Source organism: Triturus cristatus, chromosome 3_2, assembly GCF_964204655.1.
Source record: "Triturus cristatus chromosome 3_2, aTriCri1.1, whole genome shotgun sequence".
NCBI lineage: Eukaryota > Metazoa > Chordata > Amphibia > Caudata > Salamandridae > Triturus > Triturus cristatus.
The window spans coordinates 1,165,304,283-1,165,316,010 of NC_140584.1; the positions used below are offsets into that span (position 1 = coordinate 1,165,304,283).

The 11,728-nt window shown below is 43.6% G+C and overlaps 1 long non-coding RNA gene across 1 annotated transcript; it reads left to right on the forward strand.

The window, feature by feature from the left end:
• The first annotated feature begins 7,175 nt into the window (after window positions 1–7,175).
• LOC146859350 (uncharacterized) lies at window positions 7,176–11,516 on the forward strand. Its single transcript, XR_014980086.1, has 4 exons — window positions 7,176–7,309; window positions 7,590–7,749; window positions 7,857–7,950; window positions 8,389–11,516. It is a non-coding gene; the product is annotated as an uncharacterized LOC146859350 (long non-coding RNA).
• Window positions 11,517–11,728: the final 212 nt, after the last annotated feature.

Here is an 11,728-nt window from a genome sequence, read left to right on the forward strand (position 1 = left end):
TTTTTTTGCTTTTTTTTGCACATCCCTATAATGGTCCCTTGCACCTCTTACCCCCAAGTGGTCTCTTGATCTTAAAGCTTCACTCAGCTTCTGGCGAGCCACTCTACATGTAGTATTAAACCATCTAGCGTCGTTAGTTTTTGAAACCTGTCTCCACATCCTTTAAGAAGTATGTTTTCAAGTTATCAAATAGACTAGTATGGGCTTCTATCACAATTTGTGGGAATTCTACACTAGAGACTCTTGACATAAGAAAGTCGGTGCTCTTAACTACTTCAGCTTTAAGGGCTTCCAACTTTTCCGGATGTTCAACTATTTTGTTCCATTTTACATGGCGTTTGTCATTTGCGATCACTAAATCCGAGGATATAGTTCCCTCAACTTGGGTCACGTCTCCCTCCCTAATCGTGGCCCAGAAATCAATACATAGGGGATTGTGATCACTTTCAAGCCGCCATGTTACCTTCATGTCATCAAGTCTATGCCATTTCCTAAGATCAATCAGTATATAGTCGTTACGGCTAGTAGAGTGCCCATTATCAAAGGTAGTTACTCCTTTCGAATCTGATCTGGTACGCCCATTTGCAGCCCTGAGGCCTCTTTCAAGACACAACGCCTTAAGTTGGATTGCAACATTTGACCATCTTTTAACAGGGGGTAAATCAAGCCTTGGGATTCCCCATCTAAGGTCCTGTTCTATTGATAACTCCTGCACCTCGTTGCTCAATGGTTCAAATGTAGTGTTAAAATCCCCTGCTACAATAGGAATAATATGAACGGGAAGATTTTCTAATTGTAAGTCCAGAGATGTTATAGTCTCTGAACTTTGTCCTCCCCTCTGACCCCTAGCATACACATTAAAAATAGCAAGGGTACTCTCATTAGCCCTACTGAGTTTCAACACTAAAATATCTTTATCAGAGGATTTTAACAATACTACACAACAGCCTTGGTTTTGCCGAACCCAGGCCACAAGGCCACCTACAGGACGCCCTTTAGGGTTTTTTTTTGCAGGGATGTAAAAGTTAAGGTATCCAGCCCTAAAAACAGGATCAACAGCCCGAGACTCCTGAAATAGACAAATGTCATATTTGTCTATAAAGTTGCCCCAGTCAGGAGACAACATTTTCTGGACAATACCTGCGATGTTCCATGATATCAAGGATATTTTGCTACCACTAGTAGAAGTATTTTGTAAGGGCTTTCCCCTTACTATTGCCATAGGATTATTTATTATGTTGCCAAAGGGGATCATTTGTTCAGTTGGCCTATTACAAACAGATGCCAATATTTGATGGTTACTCGTGGAGGTATACGTAAGAACTCGGGCATTAGTACAGGCAATTGTTTCATCTAGAGTTCTATCTCTGATCAGCATATTTTCTTGGGGGTGTGTTCGAACAGGGTAGTTATCACTCCCCCTATGTCAATCACATTCCTCCAGATCGGTCAAGGCAATAAATCTATTTTCTAGCCTAAGATCACTAGAAAAACTTGAGAGTGCCCTCCTACCAGTAACTATATTTAGGCCATTAGATGATTTTTGCGTCACCTTTCATTTTAGGGATCTGGGATTACCGATAAAAAATTCCAATGTAAGTGGGATTATACCAGAATCCCTTTTCTGAGGTGGCAATAGGTTGGCAAGAACATTAGGTAATACATACATAGTAGCAAAATTAATGGCAACACAATCTCCCCCAAATTTTTTCACGTTATTTCCTAGCCATGGAACACGTCTGGCCATTATAATTTCTCTTGCCAGTTGTTGTTGGCCACCCACTCCTCCAATGTTCATGTTCCTACTAAGCCAATGTAATGCTTTATCCATCAGCGCAGTTGTTGACTCTGCTTGACCGGTCTTAGATGGGGGACATTGGCAAGAACAAGAACCAAAGGAATGGCCTCTCTGACAAACGGGAGCCCTTTCCCTGGGAAGTTTTTTTTTACATTCATAGTAGGAGTAGGCTCGATAGGGGGAAGTTCGTTATTATGAACATTAGCAATTTGGCAATTTTGGGTAAGCATAGTTGATGTTGGAATCAAAGTGTGAGCGGGAATGCCTGCCGCCGCTGGGAGGGGCAAATAAACACCATTAGAGGGAGCTTCCTTCATTAACACAGGCACAGAGCACTGAGGTTGGTCGGGGATTCTTGTTTCCGACAGCACCAGGGTAGAAGGTTGCACAATTGTTGTCATGGCGCTAAGCTTTGCTTCCAATATAGAAAATCTATCTTCGATAGATATCAATCTGTCAGTAATGGGGGCCAATATAACATCCAATTTATTCTTTATTGCTGCCCAGAGTTTGTTAGATAAAACCTCCACCTGAGGCTGGGGGCCCGAGCCTGATTTAGTAATTCGTCCCGAAGTCTGTTTCTTAGATCGTACAGCGAGAGCCGGGCCCCTAGCTCTTGTGCGTCTTGTCTGGAATGAAACCGGGGGGGGAGGGAGAAACCTCTACAGCCAGGGGCTCTTGAATATAAATTGGGGAGGTGGACACACGATCCTCAATAGTGTTTGGGGGGGAAGTCATGAGTTCTAGCTGATCTACTAGATCCCTGGAAATGCCTGGTGTTTGTTGCTGTGTTTGTACGTCTGGGGTATCAAGGGTCTCGTGGATGAGGGCTGTTGTCTTATTCCCTATCCCCATCGACAAGCGCGTTTCAGTTCTTTAAATTTCTTCAGTCAGGACACTAGCAGCTCTGACTAAATATGAGTCCAGTGTTGCCCCTACCACCCCATTTGGCTTGGCTCCAGTGGACTTCATTTTCACCATGGTTACACCTAACAAACACCACTAAGCACAGTACCTTGTCTTTACGCAGATCACAGAAAGCAAGCCCAGCCCGGCCTCTTCCGGCTCCTGACGGCCACAGACGGCCCGCCCTTTGCCCGGGCTTAGCCCGGCGCTGCCCGCGCACGGTCCCGCGACGCGGGGGGTGGGGTTACTTTTGTAGCGCCTGCGGGCGCGAAATCCGTCGCTTCCGCTTCCGGGGTATTAAGGCAAGGGATCTTGGGTGGTGTTGTCTTTATCTCCCCCCACACAGCGGCCGCGATGTCCAGCGGCGGCGGGAGGGAGAAAGAACGAGCAGCAAAGAGCGCAACAGCCCCACAAGCCTCAGAGGAGCACAGGTAAGCACAGGGACACTAGCAGCTCTGACTAAATATGAGTCCAGTGTTGCCCCTACCACCCCATTTGGCTTGGCTCCAGTGGACTTCATTTTCACCATGGTTACACCTAACAAACACCACTAAGCACAGTACCTTGTCTTTACGCAGATCACAGAAAGCAAGCCCAGCCCGGCCTCTTCCGGCTCCTGACGGCCACAGACGGCCCGCCCTTTGCCCGGGCTTAGCCCGGCGCTGCCCGCGCGCGGTCCCGCGACGCGGGGGGTGGGGTTACTTTTGTAGCGCCTGCGGGCGCGAAATCCGTCGCTTCCGCTTCCGGGGTATTAAGGCAAGGGATCTTGGGTGGTGTTGTCTTTATCTCCCCCCACACAGCGGCCGCGATGTCCAGCGGCGGCGGGAGGGAGAAAGAACGAGCAGCAAAGAGCGCAACAGCCCCACAAGCCTCAGAGGAGCACAGGTAAGCACAGGGACACTAGCACAGTCGATCCGTTCGTGCCAGGAACCCCCCTTGCGGTTGCAGTTGTTGATGTGCATTCGCGTTGGTTACATCTTGAATTTTTGAAGGATGTCACAACGAAGTCTACGATTACAGTGTTGGAGACTTTGTTTTTACGGGAAGGGATTCCTCGGGTTCTACTCACAGATAATGGGACTCAACTCACCTTGGGTGAGATGCAATGTTTTTTAGAAAGGTCTGGGGTGAAACATTCTTGCACTTCCCTCTACAATCCGATGGGTAATGGTATGGTGGAGAGGGCGAATCGCCTCATTAAAGGTACCTTGCAGCTTGCTTTAGCCAATGGGTTGTCTCCTGATCGTCTTGTCCAAGACATGGTGTGGGCATATTGCACTACTCCGCACTTTGAAATCACCGTTTTTGATCATGAGGGGGCGAATTCCTGGTTCTCGTCTTGTTCCATCTTGGCTTAAGTGTTGGGTATCTTCTGGAGGTGAACGCACTGTTGAAGTACTTGCTTCCCAAATCTCGGTTGGTGACTGGGTTAAATTAAAATCTGGAAGGATTAAAGGAGGGTTTACCAAGTTCAAAGGTCCTTCTCGTGTTGTTAGTGTAGGAAAACCTTTTGTTGTCATTGAAGGTGGAGAGCGGTGGAATTTGCGCAGAGTGGCCTTGTATCAGAAAGGTGGTTCTGTTGACAAAACGGGTAGTGATGATGAAAGCTGTTCTGGTGCGATGTTTTTGCCTGACAGAGATGTTTCATGTTCCAAACGTACTGAGGATTTGTCTCATTCAGTTGGGATGTCTTCTTCCTCTCGGAATTCTGGGAAGAAGGATCAGGGTGAGTCGTCTCATGCTCCACTTGTCGAGATTGGGACTAGAAATCGTAGACCACCTACTTATCTTCAGGATTATGTTAGATCATAAATGTTTACTCTCGTGCATTTTAGCTTATTTCTCTTTCTCTTGTTCAGGCATGGTGCTGTTTTTTCTTTTTCTTTGTTTTTTTGTTTCATTATTAAAGGGAAAGGATGTGTTGTGATGTTATTTAAGTTATTCACAATACTTACTGTTGTTAAAATTGTATGGCTGCTCTTACCTGGTTCGAGCGTTCATGCTGGTGGTGTTCTCTGTCCTCGAGCGTAGCATGTGAGGCTGACAGCACTCCATCGACGGCAGCTGCAGCTGGGTCGTGGAGGTAGCCGGAGGCCAGGTTGTGTTCCGAGTAAACTTTGCCGTCACAATAGATGTTTCCTGTTCTTCTTCTCAACAATACATCTCAACAACAACCTGCAAGATTAAGCAGTTTGAGGGTAGTGAAAGAAATAGTTTATGCCAACCTTGGCATTCAGTAATAGGACCCTAAGAAAACATTTGGGGCTCTGCATTCATGTTTTACAAGTTACACACTGCCCCCCAAAATGTCACCTCCACATTTAGCAGCCGACATCTCTCATGTTCTTATCAGTGCTTAATTTGAGCAGGTGCTTTCCGGTGCTCAGCACCGGCACCTAATCCTCATCACTGGTGCTTATACCACCAGTTAAGGACACACTCATTTGGAAGACACATGATTTTCCACAAATTCACAGGATGTTGAGCGAGGTCGAGACTCGAACCCGGTTTCCCAGCTCCCAAGTCGTCATTTTTAGCCATTAGGCTAAGTGCCAGGGCTCTAGTCAGGAGGCAGTTTGCAGCAGCACATTTCTCCTGTCAACGCTGCCTCCCGAGTAGAGCCCCGGCACTTTATATTTTACAAATTAACCACTGGTTCTTATTGTTGACATAACTATATCTAAACCAACCTCACATTTACCAGCGCAACCTGACATCTCACCCTGGAATCAGTACCACCAGAATGTCCACACAAAGAATGGACCATAAATTTCACAGTAAGAGGTATCAGCTCCACATCAAAATAAGTGTAAGCTGCACAGTATCCAAGCATGAAATGGAATTGGTGACAGAGGTAAGCGACAACAAAAAGGCACATGCAGTTCCAGTCCCAACTAGCACTCTCAGGAAAATATTGGCCTTCCAAAGGGAATAGGACTAGTTTGCATAGAAAACTACTAGCTGTAGGAGCAGCGAGAGACATCACAAACTATCACCAGTAATCAGAATCTACACTACACTTTGCTCGCTAATAATACCTCTGCATATTCTAGACATGTTACACTGCCAACATGGTGCACCAGAGACGGCCTACTTGTTTAAAGTAAAAGCAACCTGTGGGCTCACCTATTCACTGTAACCTCACCTGAAGGAGCCAGCCCGAGGTAAGTAAGCACGCCTGATCTTTCATTTCATAGAAAGCATAACTCGGAACAACATCAGTCTCCCGGACCTAAGAGCATCATAACAACAAAGCTAAAGTGTGTTATTGTGTTTTAATGCAGTACATTATAAACTTTGAAACATCACTGCAATAGGTTGGTGTGAGAAGGGCAAAACACAAAACACCCATACCTCAGCAGTGTAACCACTTGGTATAATTGAACACAGCTATATTTCCAGAGTTAAAAAATGCAACTTGTCTTCCTTTCAAGAAAAAACAGCTTTTCAACATTTAGTGATTGGAACTAGTAAATAAAGCACACATTTTCAAATGTTTGGGAATAATTTATTGTTGTGGTGTGACAGATTTAGATACTTCTGCACAAAACTGAAATATTTGGGTCATGAAGGAGCAAGCATGGTTCTGCAAGGCAGTCCTTTGAAGTGAAAAGTGCACAGTTGTAGCATCTGTCTGCAACCCACGCTTAAACCTAATTTGCTAGAAATTAAAGACAAAGCTACGATCTTTGTCTGTTTAAAGTAGCGTCTGTACATACTTTTTTCTGAACATTCCCCTTAAACTTTCCCACCATGGTCAGTATTATTGTATACTGGCAGTTACGTCGGGCACTTTCCCTCTTTTGTACCAGTTAATGTGACTATTTCTCCTATGGTTTAATAGGGCGAGTTACCGTTCCAAGATGGCGGCCGCATCACTTAAATCCGTTTTTTATAATATTTCACTAAACTATCAGCGTTCATATAGGTTATACTCATTGTTCTTTTGATTAGTTCCACCAGGTAATGGATTATGCACCTATGCACCTTCTCCTCTTAATATCGATATGGGGTGGGTTTACCCTTTCAAGATGGCGACGTGTTTTCCATTTCGAACATACGATATTTAATTCGGGTAAATTTTTACCCGACTTTCATTTAATTAACAGCGTCCACACAGGTTATACTCACCGTGCTTTTTTTGACTAGTTACATCTGGTAACGGATGATTCATTTATGCGCCTTTTCTTCTCAATATCGATAAGGGGTGAGTTTACCCTTTCAAGATGGCGATGCTTTCTTGATTTTGAACATACGATACTTAATTCGGTTTAATATTTACCTGATTTGTATCTAGTTACGAATTTGTTTTTTATTCCATCGTAATTTAGTTTTTACATTAATTACTATGGGATCTTGTTGTTTATTAGGGAATGACATAGACACCGGTTTCTTGCGGATTTAGCGGGGCGTTTTTACCCTTCTAAGATGGCGGGTGTTTTTTCTGAAACACCGGCTGGATTTGATCTAACGCCTTAGGACTCGAACTCAGGTGCATCAAATGAATATGCACCTTTAGCCCTATAAAAACAGCATGCCTGGCTCGTCTGGTTCTGCTGTTCCTGACTGACATGACGACTCTTTCGTGGGCAGATGTGGAATCGGGTAGGTCGACGGACTGGTTCTTCTCTACTTGCTTTTTTGGGGGTATTGTTAGCAAACCTTGCTGGTCTTTCTTTGTAATGATACATGGAGGTTTTTAGGTATTTTTTTGGGCCCCCCATTGATGCACTATTCCATATAAGATATTATATTTTTTTCATGTCTTTCAAAAATCAAATAATGAACTACTTGGGGGTTTCTGCTTAAAAATATTTTTTTAGTGAACTCTTTTGTGCATATTGTGCTTAAATTTTAATAATTACAACGGATTATTTGTCTATAGGCATCTGAACTACTGACATTATTCGAGGGAGTGAGATTACCCTTCGCACTCCTGGACAGAATTGAAATAGGATTAATGATGGAAGGATAGGACCCGGTCCAGTGACCTTACTATTACTCTTTTCCTTTGACTTTGGAATCAAGGTACACATCCTTCTGAAGTGAGTGCACACACCAGCTTTTTTTGTTTTGGTGTCAGATTACTTAAATAACAGATGGTTGGACTTAGCTTATTCTGTATACTTATCCGTGTTTTATTTTTTCCTAGTGACATAGATAGATCTTTTAGAGACCATGACCATTGAGATACAGAAGAAGGAATATTAGCAACCATTCCTAGTACCAATACAGCGATTCTCTTGGTGGGTACCTACCCCATTCCCTATTATCTTTTACATCCCTCTACTTGATTTTTTCTCTCTTTTGTATATCCTTTTAATTTTTCTTTCGAACACAAATTCTCTAGTGAGGATAGGATGGGTGTTAGTTTTAGGTTAGATTATATCCTCAAAAAATAACGAAATGCTAGCCTATACTTACCGCAATGAGAATGTTGTTTTTGTGATAATTATTGTATGTTGACATTGATGGGGAGATTAATTAAAGTTTGTTGATAACCATGAATGTCTGGATGTTGGTCAATATTTATAAAATGATGTACAGTTCAATCTTTACATACCATTTGGTCCTTAGGATTTTCGATACTTCAATTAAATTCCTGATTGTAATGTTTTTAATGTCTGTGCCTTTTGCTCATGCATGTTATTTATTGTATATATTTTTTGTAAAATTTGTTGCAGCCCTGAAGAAGTCCCGAGTTGGACGAAACGCATCGGCTGCTTTGGCTGTTTTTATGTGTACATAATAATTGAAATAAAGAAGATTGCTCTGAAAAGAAACCTTATGGATTGATTTACATTATACTTGGACATTTTTTAGTGGTGCTACTTGTGCTGTTGTTTTCTACTTCCATTCCATTTTTTGGAATAACACTGTGTTGGCGGGTGTTAATCAAGTTTGCACACTCCTGGTGTATGAAAATATTATCACCATTAGATATGATGGGTTAATTTGGAATCCGGTGCTGTCCTAGAGGGATACCGCTAACTTTGTTTTGCCGTTTGAAAGCATTAATGTTTGATGTAAAACAGGAGAAATAAAGATATGTCCATCTAATTGATGAAATGAACAATGTGAAAGCAGAAAACCTGGGATCAATCCCAGCTTGACCAAATTCTGTGATCCTTGGCAAATCTCTCTTGTGTTTGATTTAATAGGCTGTAATGTTGTACCATGTATAAGAAGAATCTAGGATGCAGGGAAAAGAGGAACCAGATAGGTTAACAGCTGAGAAGAGACCTTTGAAGAAAGTTTGGCTGCAAGGTCCATCTGCCGTCTTACCCTCTAGGAGCTCTAAATAAGACGCTACTAAAGAAATACTAACATAGCGGCCAAATGGGTTGGTATGTATGACATGTATGAGTACGGTGAATGGAAGTTTCACAACTGAATGCAAACAAATAGGATACTAAACGGGATCCTTGTGAGGCAACTAGCCTTCTTAGGCATTGGTGTGATGGCTGGAACATGTTGACCCGGGGTTACAGAGGATCGAATTTCCTTAGTGCATCCCCCCTATCTTTCACTCCGTCGGGGTGCCCTTTGAAAATAAAATTAACCCTCAGGACAACCTAGACTTTTTTTTAAATCTAGGATCCCATCCAATAACCAAAGAGCTTCCTTGGCAACCAAGGTTGAGCCCGCCCAGATACATTAGGTATCTGGACGAGGACTCTATGATGAAGCATGCCACTTGGAATTCCAGTGGATGAGAGCCCTTTATACCTTGGGTGATCCTCCTGGGCGGGTATGGAGAGATAGGCTAAGCACGGTAGGGGCTCACGCCTGTTGTTTTTCTATGGTTGGGTTTTTGGGAAGGTGAGCAAACACTGTGTCACTTCTCACTCACTCCTTCTTGGAATGTAGTTTCTAAGCCTCATATATAATGCATTTGGCACTTGACTTTAATGTGGCTTCGGTCTGCAAGCCACACTCTAACGTCATGCACCAAGAATTAAAGACAAAACATTAACCTTTGATGTGAAATAGGAGAAATAAAGAGATGTCTATTTAGTGACTGCATTGCACAAAGTGAATGAGAGAACCTGTGTGCTGCCCATGACCTCCGTATGCCAGGAGAGGGCTGCAGTGATGATTGAAGTCTGTCGCCCTGGTGCACTGCTCTGTCGAGAAGAGGGCTGTCACACTGTGCAATGCTGTGACCAGAAGACAACGTTTTCCTGTGTCCGCGGTCACAAACCCTGTATGCCAGGAGGGGGACCATGGTGAATTAAGAGGGCTGCCGCCCTGGAGCAGCCTACAGCTTTGAAGAAGAAGCAAACTGTTACTAACAGAGGAAGAGCAATGATTCGACCACCCAACAATCCAGGAGGGCCCAAGACCTGCTGCTGGGTTCTGAGAGGCTTACTACATAAGAAAAGGAGCGTGTGGACACCTGCGGCCTCTACTGCAGCATCCAGACTTCTGCTCACCACCGGGCCGCAGACGCGTGACAGGGCACTCTGACCCTCCACTCCCACGAAAGCGGGTAAGACTGAATACTGGACCACAAATACTGGGGGTGCTCTGACTGACACACTACAGCGCGGAGGCACTTTGACTTTCTCAAAGCCACCATGGAACTTCTAAGACTTGAACTCACTAGTGTGGCCTAGCTGAAATGCCGCCTCACATAAATAGGGAATAACCTCGATCCTTTTTCAGAGAATTGGAACTCCAGAGCTGATGTCAGGAAAGCTAGCGTGCCTGCCTTTAGAAGACTGCATATATTATTTGCAAACAAAATACGTAGGTGGATGTACATGAACATCAACGCACCACCAATGTAAAACCTACCTGATGCACGGTAACACAAGGCAGCGCAATGGGCTGCCTTGTGTATTTCCTGCCCCCACCCAAAGCCACGCAAAAACTATCCTACGAGGCTATGTCCTCTTTGTATGTGCGCTGAAGAATACAGCATACATGCAAAGGGGAAATAACAAGGAGAAATGGACATATGTCTCCTTGTTACACTAGCCTCAGTAGACTCACCAGTTTGGTGCAAACCTATGTTTACAAGTCTTTATAAATAAGGGTGTGCATCATCAAAATACATTGATGGATGCGCAGGAACGCCCTAGCGCCACCCATGTAATGCCTACCTGACATAAGGTAACGCAAGGAAGGGCAATGTGCTGCCTTGCATTAGGTTTTTTTTTTTAACAAACCCACACAAATAGGATTTGTGTGGTACTGTAAATCCCAAAATAGATTTATGTCAGGGCTGTGCCAGAAAAGTGATTCAACCCTGACACAAAATCTGGGTCTCAGCTTATGTATATATTTTTTAAACTCTGCTACAAAGAATATGGCAACAAGGAGAAAACTGACAGTAAATCTGTTTTGCTTAATTGGTTGCAAAGACTATATTTTAAAATATTTTATGGGATAAGGCACCTACCTGATGCAGAGATCTGTGTGTACCCAGTAAATCTGAGTGAATAATAATGGTAAGCTAACTCTGGAGGTTAATGCACTTGCTGGAAAGATCTGTGTTTTGTCTAGCCTCAGTTTTGACTCAAAGTAGCATAAAAGATTAATGTGTCTCCTGCAAAATACATCATGTAACACACAAATAATACATTTTATTTTATGTAGATAGGTAAGTGAGTTACTGATTTGAACACAGAGATCCTTATGTTACTTGTAGTTGCATCGTAATCCTTCTCATATTGCACAGTGAGCTATGGAAGATGATATGTGACTTCTACACCTTGTAACCCCCCACTGTTTATGTAACACATTGTGTACATTGATTTACATACTTTTTCGTTTTTGTGCACTGCAATAAAGAGAGGAACTTTCACTTACCTGTGTGGGCTGACATCCTTTCAAGAAGGGGAAGGACGTTTGGTGTGGTGTTAGGAGCTGGCCACAAGCTCTTTCAAGTCCCCGTCCTTAAGAGTTCGGCGTTCAGTGGCAATTTGTGGGAAATCTCAAGGCGCTTGGGAAAACGCCGAACCGCCACACTCCGCAGTGAGTTACAAAGCCAGGATCTGCTGGGCCATGACTGCGTGG